Source organism: Rhincodon typus, chromosome 31, assembly GCF_021869965.1.
Source record: "Rhincodon typus isolate 14 chromosome 31, sRhiTyp1.1, whole genome shotgun sequence".
NCBI lineage: Eukaryota > Metazoa > Chordata > Chondrichthyes > Orectolobiformes > Rhincodontidae > Rhincodon > Rhincodon typus.
The window spans coordinates 11,529,855-11,539,487 of NC_063362.1; the positions used below are offsets into that span (position 1 = coordinate 11,529,855).

Consider the following 9,633-nt stretch of genomic DNA (forward strand, 5'->3'; position numbering starts at 1 on the left):
TTTGCAGTCTGAGCTATGTTTTATCCAGACTGGTTAGTTCCCAGTTTCAACAATTCTAAACTCCTCAATATTTCCTTCTTATGCTTGTCGCATCCAATGTTTTCAGTCCTCTTCCTCAATTATAATATGTGTAACACCTCCCTCCTTTATGAAGATGGATGCAACATACCATGACATGTCTCCAACCACCACACACGGAGTTCATTTTGGCCTTTACTAGCCTTATCTTTTCCTTTGTTTTCTCTTTGCTCTTTATAAAGTTATAAAACATCCAGGAAAGATGCTGTTAAACCTGAAAGGGTGCAGAAAAGATATACAAAGATGTTGGAGCATTTAAGCTATATAGAGAGGCTGAATAAGTTGGGGCTTTTTCCCTGGAAGTCAGAGGCTGAGAGGTGACCTTATAGCGGTTAATAAAATCATAAAGGGCATGGATAGGGTGAATAGTGAAGGTCTTTTTTTTCCCAGGGTAGGGGGAGTCCAAAACTAAAGGGCATAGGTTTAAGGTGAGAGGGGAAAGATTTAAAGGGGACCGAAGGGGAAATTTTTTCATGCAGAGGGTGGTGCACGTATGGAATGAGATGCCAGAGGAAATGCTGGAGGCTGGTACAATTACAAATTTCAAAGGCATCTGAGTGGGTACATGAATAAAAAGAGTTTAGAGGGATATGGCCCAAATGCTGGCAAATGGGACTAGATTAATTCAGGATATCTGGCCAGCATGGATGAGTTGGACTGAAGGGTCTCTTTCTATGCTGTGTAACTCTATGACTCTATCTTGGCTTTCCGTTGATTTTACTTGCAGATATTTTTAATGGTCTGTCTTTGCTTTCCTAATTTCCTTTTCAATTTCAACCTCGCACTTTTTATACATCTCCAGGCTTTCTGCAGTGCTGCATTCTCAGTAACCAACAAATGTTTCCCTTTGAACTTTTTAAATGTCTGCCTCTGATTTCTACAAGGTTGGGTGAAAGTGGAAAGTGGGGGGAGGTAGTTAAATTAAAGGTTAATATCTTTTCCATAAACATTGTATCGATCAATACAAAAAACCCACATATTGAGCAGAAAGACTTATTGAAAGAAAACTACACAGACTGTTCCAACGCTCCCACTCAAAATATCTGGACTCAGGTTGCCCAAGGATAACTAGAGATGCTAAATACTAAAACATCAGCAGGTCAATAAATTCAACGTCATTAATGAAGTTGATAAAGTTAATTCAGGTTAAATTTGGTGTGAAATATATAAGAAGAAAAGTTCTTCCAATAAAGGACAGGCATCTAAGTCAATTTTTTAATAGGACATTAGTTGTATTTCTGAACAAAATAGGAAAGACATTATGAACTTGTAACACCTTTCACATCAGCTGCTGATTCCAAAACCAATGAAGGACTTTTAAAATATCATCAGGCTGAAATATAAAGAAATGCAGCAGTCTATTCATGCAAAAGACTCCACCAACAGAAATGAAACAAAGAGTCAATTTTTGGTAGCACTGATGGAGGGATGAAATTTGTCAAGACACCGAAAGAAAATCCAATTATTTGAAAATTATCGTGAGATTTTATTCCATCTATTACAGACAATTTGGTCCTTGGCTAATGTTTCTATTAATAAGGTGACACCTCCAAAAGGTATTGCTCTAAATTGTCAGCCTAGAGTAGGGTAGAGTGACAAGGGGTTAGGGGAAGTTGAGGTCAAATGTCAAATGTCTTTTTCCTACTCTATGGTTCTCAAAGTGAAACATTCAAACACAGGGTGTAATAAAATAAATTTGAAGAGAACGGCAAATATAGAGATGTGCATCTCAAGAGCAAATAGTTTGTCGGAAAGTCTGAGAATCTTAAGGGGCCTTTTCTCATTCTTGTTTTTTTCCAAACATGTGTTACCATATCAATCTGTAGGGATTTGGTGGTTTTAATATTCCTCCTTCTCTTTGCATAGCATATTTGATAAGACGTGAGTCCAGACAAAATCAGCATTTGGGAAATATTATTTATTTTTATCAAAGATCAAATATATTTGTAATGTTGTTGGATCATCTGGAAGAAAGTTCCAAAAAGAACGATGTCTGGGGATGAGTTTTGGGGGCTTGCACACGACCTGTTCAATAGTAACACCCTAAGAGAGATACAGAGTCAAATATTACTATGATTCCACCCTGCATATCAACTGTCAAAAATATATTATTATAAGGTTGTTGATTTGTTCGCCGAACTGGTAGGTTGGTTTGCAGATGTTTCGTCACTATACTAAGTAACACCATCAATGCGCCTCCGATGAAGCGTTATTGGTCTGTCCCACTAGTTACTTATGTAGGTGCGGTCTGATGTGGTGGTTGGCCTCATTTCCAGTTCTGCTTCATAGTGGTTGGTATATGGGGTTTATTTCCACATGTTTGTTGATGGAGTTCCGGGTTGAGTACCAGGCCTCTAGGAAATCCTGTGCATGTCTTTGGTTGGATTTCCTAGACAGGCCTGGTACTTAACCCAGAACTCCATCAACAAACATGTGGAAATAAACCCCATATACCAACCACTATGAAGCAGAAACGGAAATGAGGCCAACCACCACATCAGACTTGACCACATAAATGACAAGCAGGACAGACCAACAACACTTCTTTGGAGGTGCACTGATGATATTACCTAGTATGGTGATGAAACATCTGCAAACCAACCTACCAGCTTGGTGAACAAATCAACAACCTCATCCACAACCTGAGCTACAAGTCTTCTCAAAAACTTTAAATATATTATTATGCCAGGAACCACGATAAATGCATTAACAGTCACAAAATGTAACTTTTTCTCCTTTAGGTCAACTAATTTCAGATCAAAGTCATGCAAAATTTTCCGAATGTTTGTATCCTAAATGAAAGTGTTCAAGATTCCTGCTCTCAAAACTTCCCCCGAGTGTGAATTAGTGAGTTTGATTTGTTTCTGTGATTGACATCTGTTTACAGCCTTTCAAGCAAGCTCTTCAAAAAAAAAGCATTTTTCGTCGATGGAAAGGCAGTTTTCTAGAAATCTTTTATACACATTCACAAGTTCAAAATAATTTTCAATTTACCAAGAAATGGCTAAATGTAAACCAGGAAGCTATTAAACAGTTCTGTATCCTGCTTTAAAGTTGTTTTCAATTATTTACAGTCAAGTCATTCACAGGTACGGGACTAGACACAGTTACTAAAAAATGTCTACACTCTGTAGTAAACATAATTTCAGCTGTGTTAATAAAACTGCACCAGCTAACCACACAAACACATTATTGAATATTTTTTGAGGCAGGAGAAAGAAATAAACAATGATGTGTGAAAGCACTGCCTGGTTGTACTAGTCTATATACGATATTATTAAACAATTTATTATTAAACAAATAAACCTGAACAAAAATTGACACATACTTCACGTGCAAAAATCAATGTAATTCTGAGCAAAATTTATGGCTAGATTGTGCCTAGCGTAAAAACCTTACCTTTTCTTTTATTTATTCATGAGGTGAGGGCACCACTGGCCAGGCCAGCATTTATTGCCTATCCCTAATTGCCCAGAGGGCAGTTAAGAGTCAACCATGTTGCTGTGGGTCTGGAGTCACATGTAGGCCAGATCAGGTAAGGATAGCAGCTTCCTTCCCCAAAGGGCATTAGTGAACCAGATGGGTTTCTCCCCAATAATTGGCAACAGATTCATAATCATCATTAGACCCTTAATTCCAGATTTTCTTTTTAAGTCAGATGCAAACTCCACCATTTGCCATGGCAGGATTTGAACCCAGCTCCTCAGAACATCATTTGGGTCAACAATCCAGCCATAACACCTCTAGGTTCTCCCCTCCAGATGCAGCTCTATCTTTTAATCCTCCTTAGATCTTAGATACTAAAGTCAGAAAATTGATGAACAGTATGCCAATTAAAATAGAAAAAGGAATGCTCATTTTTATTCAATATTTTATGTCCTTTGTAATGGTGTATCACCTCATACTATTCAATGGGGAAATAAATTAGCATTCAAGTAACCACCAAATATTGTTGTGGGATATCAGTTACTTTTATTCCATAAAGTAATGTTACCTTTTCACCAAAAAAAACTTAGTCTCTGTAAAGGATTGTATATTTTTCTTTTTTGAGGTGTTCCCTAACATTAAATGGAATTTGGACTGCTGTAACCAAATACCAGGAATGGATTTTGTACCTATGAATTCAAGTGTTGCATATTGTTGAGCTGTGCAACAAAATGTTGCTTTATGAAGGCAAAAAGAGGGAAAATTCAAAACTGAATGACACCAAGAATTTTGAATTAAGGAAATGCTGACTAACGATAGTTCTCTGACTGGTTGAGCTCAGTGTTAAAAAAAGTAAGTGCTAAAGGCAGCAGAGAGTGAAAAACATCCAAAAACTGCAGATAGAAAGCATCTCTCTCTCTCTATCTCTCTCTCTCTCTCTCTGCATGTAGGGAAAGAAACAGAAATCCCAAGAAAGCTTTAAAGAAATAATCAATACAAGAAAAGGCCTAAGTTCACCTGATCAACCATCAAATTACAGGATGGTCATCACCGTATACAAAACAGCATATCATCATTGCAAAAATCCAAAGAACTGTGAGGAAAATAACTTTCCACCTTGTTGCCAGAACTTTTGATTGTTTACCCTACATATTTTCTTTTTCACTCAAAGTGTATATATTAAACCATTTGTCTTTAATCTGAATCGTGATTGATTGTATATGCGTTTTGTGATTTTGAAGGGGTACAATTAAAGTTGCATAAATTATGAATCCTTTCCTTTCAATGTTCTTGTTAAAATTAGATGTGTTACAATAAATTGAAGTAACCTGGTGTGAGTCGCTATTGCCCTGAGTAGCAGTCAGTCAGGCAAATTGGTTTTTATTTGGTCTCACTGGAATTTTATGTGTTTTTGCATTTTGTGACAGCTTGAGGAATAGTGGGGCATGGGCTGCATTCATTCCAGTTAAGTCATGACTTTTTTTTTAGATTTGGGTGCTGTTCCTGGGTGAAACAAATGGGTCACCATACTTTCTGGTGACACTAGACTGTCTTTGCATGTGTTTTTAATCAAACTTACATAAAGTGGCACATTTTTATGACCTTGTTAACCAAATCTGATGCTGGTTATCTCTGGTTTTAATATCTCATGACCTGCTACTAGAGAATTAAAGTGTCAGTTTTAACTCACAACTTTCTACAGCTCTCTTTTCTACCAACTCTCCTGAAGTTTAAGACTATGGCTGGAATAAGTCACTACCCACTATCCATTATCTACTTACTACATTCGTCTGCCCTATTGTGGACAGCCCAGTTTTACTGTGAGGTCCTAAAACAAATTAAAATTATACAAGCAAGTGTCCTTACATCTGCTTTGGTTAGGTTTGATCTGGTTATTTTCCAGCATGTGTTGAAATGCTATTTCTACCTGAACTTGTTTTTCCAAGCTTAAATGGTAAGGATGTTGATTTATTGGTACTGGTTCCCACACATCCACATCATACCTATCTAACATAATACATCCGAGTGATTTCCCTGAATTTTCCATGTAACCATGATCACAACTCACTGGGGTGCTGTACTGGAAACCAAGTCCCACTATTCCCAGAGTTATGACAAATCGGTCTGAGTGGCTAGCACTGCTGCCTCACACAGCACCAGGGTCATGTGTTCGATTCCACCTCCAGTGACTGTGTGTTCTTGTTCTTCCTATATCTACATATGTATCCTCTGGGTGCTCTGGTTTCCTTCCGCAGTCCAAAAATATGCAGGTTAGATGGTTGGCCTTAGGAAATGCAGGGTTACGGGGATGGGATGGGTCTAGCTGGGACACTATTTGGAGGGGTGGTGTGGACTCAATGGGCCAAATGACCTGCTTCCACGCTTTAGGGAATCTTTGAAATTTGAAGATGTAATGAAATTTCCAAACATCCCAATTTGCCTCTGAATCACTGCTGCTCAGGATAAAAGCAAACCATGCCAGGTTTTCCCCAGTAAGAATAAAAAGTAACCGTTCGTGGTAACACTCTTAACTTTAACAAAAACAGTAAAGGAACAGGATTTCCAATTCTTGTCACTTATTCTTTACCTCTTTTAAGTTCACACAAATACAGACACTCAAAGAAGACCAAACAAATTCAAATATTGCCAGCAGACGGGGAAAGAAGGTCAGAGGAAGAGATTTCTGTATCACCAAACCAAAAATCACAGAACTAGATCCATTGGTTCCACAATCCCTTTATTTTTAGGTGCCTCACTGTTATTTTCTCAGCCTTGCTCAGTTCTTTGTTCAGAGTTGCTTGGTTGGTTCCATGTACTTTCTAGTTGTCTTTGGGCTTTAGAACTGCTTACTTCAGTGTTTCCAAATGTATTTTTCCTGCTCCTTCAACAGAACATTGGAGAAAGGACAACTTTACAGAGAAGGATGGAGAGAGGAAAGTCTGATGCTGCTAACTTCAGGAGGTCTCCTGGCTTAGTACAAAAAAAAACAAAGAAAATTACAGGACAGGAACAGGTCCTTTGGCCCTCCAAGCCTGCACCGATATGCTGCCTGTCACAACTAAAACCCCCTACCCTTCCAGGGACCGTATCTTCTATTCCCATACTTTTCACATATTTGTCAAGATGCCCTTTACAAGTCACTATCGTGTCTACTTCCACTACCTCCCCTGGCAGCGAGTTCCAGGCACCCACCACCCTCTGTGTAAAAAACATGTCTCATACATCACCTTTAAACCTTGCCCCTCACACCTTAAACCCATGGCCCCTCATAACTGACTCTTCCACCCTGGGAAAAAGCTTCTGGCTGTCCAGTCTGCCCATGCCCTTCATAATCTTGCAGACCTCTATCAGATCGCCCCTCAACCTCCGTCGTTCCAGTGAGAACAATGCAAGTTTCTCCAACATTTCCTCATAGCTAATGCCCATCATACCAGGCAACATCCAGGTAAATCTTTTCTGTACCCTCTCCAAAGCCACCACATCCTTCTGGTAGTGTGGCAACCAGAATTGGACATAATATTCCAAACATGGCCTAACTAAGATTCTATAAAGCTGCAACATTATCTGCCAATTTTTAAACTCAATGCCCTGACCGATGAAGGCAAGTATGCCATATGCATTGTTCAAAAACAAAGTTGCTGCAAAAGCTCAGCAGGTCTGGCAGCATCTGTGGAGGAGAAAACAGAGTTAACGGTTCAGGTCTGGTGACCCTTCCTCAGAACTGATGGTGGCTGGGAAAACCATATGCCTTGTTGACTACCTTTTCCACCTGCGTTGCCACTTTCAGTGACCTGTGGACCTGTACATCCAGATCCCTCTGTCTATCAGTACTCTTAAGGGTTCTGCCATTTACTGTATATTTTCCATCTGGATTAGGCCCACCAAAATGCATTACCTCAGATTTTTCAGGATAAAACTCCATCTGCCACCTCTCTGCTCAAGTCACCAACCGATCTATATCCAGCTGTATCCTTTGAAGGTCCTCATCGCTCTCCGCAATTCCACCAATCTTTGTATGATTGGCAAACTTACTAATCAGACCAATTACATTCGCCTCCAAATCATTAAAAATATTACAAACAGCAAAGGTCCCAACACTGATCCCTGAGGAACGCCACTAGTCACAGCCCTCCATTCAGAAACTTCTCTCTCAGTCCTTTCATAAGGTCTATATTAAACTGCAAGTGACTAATCAGAGGCTTGTTGCTATGCCGATCTCTCCTGTACTTACAAGAATAGGTGCCAATGGAAAACCAGACTGCCTCTGGGCAAAATGGCCCTGAACACTCGCAGGTAGTGCTGATTTGTCTGGACATGGTGTCCCAGGAATTTACATTGTTTCACATGCACTAGTTTTCACAAGGTTGTAAACAGCTCCTTTTTCTTTTTTTAAAAGCAGTGTACAATTTTCTCATTTCCAGTTATAGTCCAAATAATAAATGTAAAAATAAAAACTTGGTCTCTTACATACTTCCATCATTAAAGGAAATGTGTTATGTATCACTGGGTTAGCACACTGTAAATTAAGCTGTGCTATTTCTGGAATCATTGTAAAACTTAAGGATTTTGAAACATAAGCAAAGCTCCCAATTTACCCATCTTTTAGACCCTGGTTAACAGAAATGTGAACCAATTTTCAGTATTTATCATAATTAATCATTTCTTACAAATAAATAGTTGAACTACAGACAAACAATTATAAATACTGGTTGAAATATAATTTTACTACTTAAATATTTAACCCCCTTGTAAGCCCCACTTCTACATACATAAATATAGATACAGAAGGGGAAATGTAGGTGTAAACGACAGAGGGAAAGGCTGGGAAAAGAGTCTAGCTTTCTTTGTTACAGGATTTGCTGAGATCATTCTTTGGATGATCACAATGCTGTTCCTCAATCTTCCTTCTCCAGATACTTTTGTCTGTTTGCAGGAGGCACAGGGTGACTGGTTCACACTCATGACAGTCTGTCACTTACCAAATAAATATAAATAAATAAATAAATAAATAAAAACCTTAGTTACCAAATAAAGATCAGAGCATGCAACAACTGGAAAGGGGAAATGAATTAACTCCTTTCAGGCTTAAGATGCTTTTTACTGCAGTGTAAAAACAATTCCTTCTCCAGAGATCAGATAGTTTTTGCCAAAAAATTCACACTCCCAAGCTGTTCAGTTACCTGGGATCCAATCACACAGTTGTTGGTTGAGAAAAAGCATTTGTCATTGACAACTGGTCATTAATCCATGGATCAGTCAGTTACTTGTTATCAGTCAAAGATCCATTTGTACATACCCCTTGGCTCCAGCTCATCTGCAAACACAGTTTCCAGTACTGCTTGAACAAGCAGCTGTGTAAACAGTACTCACAATGTATGCCAGGTTCCTTGTTTATGAGGAATGCAGCAACAGTTTGATAATATTTGTTTCTTTTTCAAACTGTTCCTTTCACATTTAGTCCACAATTTAAAATGCAGACAAATTAAAAAGAAAAGGTCTTTATAAATGAAATACTGTTATGGACCTGACCAGACCCCCTCAAAGTATTTTAAGAAGGTAGCCTAGACTCTATCTTTTCATATTTTAAAGGTAGATGTGAAGTGCATGTTCCAGATGTGATGCGACTGGTCAAACTACTCAATGTTAAGATGAACACAATTTACTCAAACACTATAGTTAAAATACAAACAAAAGAAAGAGGAATTTAGAATAACTTAACTATTGAAAGACATAACAGAATAGTAGATACAGTACCTATTACTAATTAACTGTCCCAATATAGTAACATCCCAAAAACGCACGCATTAGCAAAAAGGTAACTTCAAACAGATTCTTACAGAAATTTTTTTTTTAAAAACTGTGATGCTGTAAATCAGAAACAAAACTAAAAATTGCTGGAAAAGTTCAGCAGGTTTGGCGGCATCTGTGGCGAGAAATCAGTGTTAACGTTTCGGGTTGAGTAACTCTTCCTCAGAACTGATGATAGCTAGGAAGATGAGATAGTAGGAACTGCAGATGCTGGAGAATCTGAGATAACAAGGCGTAGAGCTGGATGAACACAGCAGGCCAAGCAGCATCAGAGGAGCAGGAAGGCTGACATTTCAGGCCTAGACCCTTCTTCAGAAAAAT

General features: G+C 38.6%; 1 long non-coding RNA gene across 4 annotated transcripts in view; it reads right to left on the minus strand.

Annotated features, from left to right (window-relative positions):
• Positions 1 to 1,981: 1,981 nt before the first annotated feature.
• Positions 1,982 to 9,633, minus strand: part of LOC109920486 — a 44,490-nt gene continuing 36,838 nt past the window's right edge. For all 4 annotated transcript variants that reach the window (XR_007265292.1, XR_007265290.1, XR_007265289.1 and 1 more), the window contains exon 3: positions 1,982 to 2,121. This is a non-coding gene — a long non-coding RNA (uncharacterized LOC109920486). The remainder of the gene's footprint in view (positions 2,122 to 9,633) is intronic.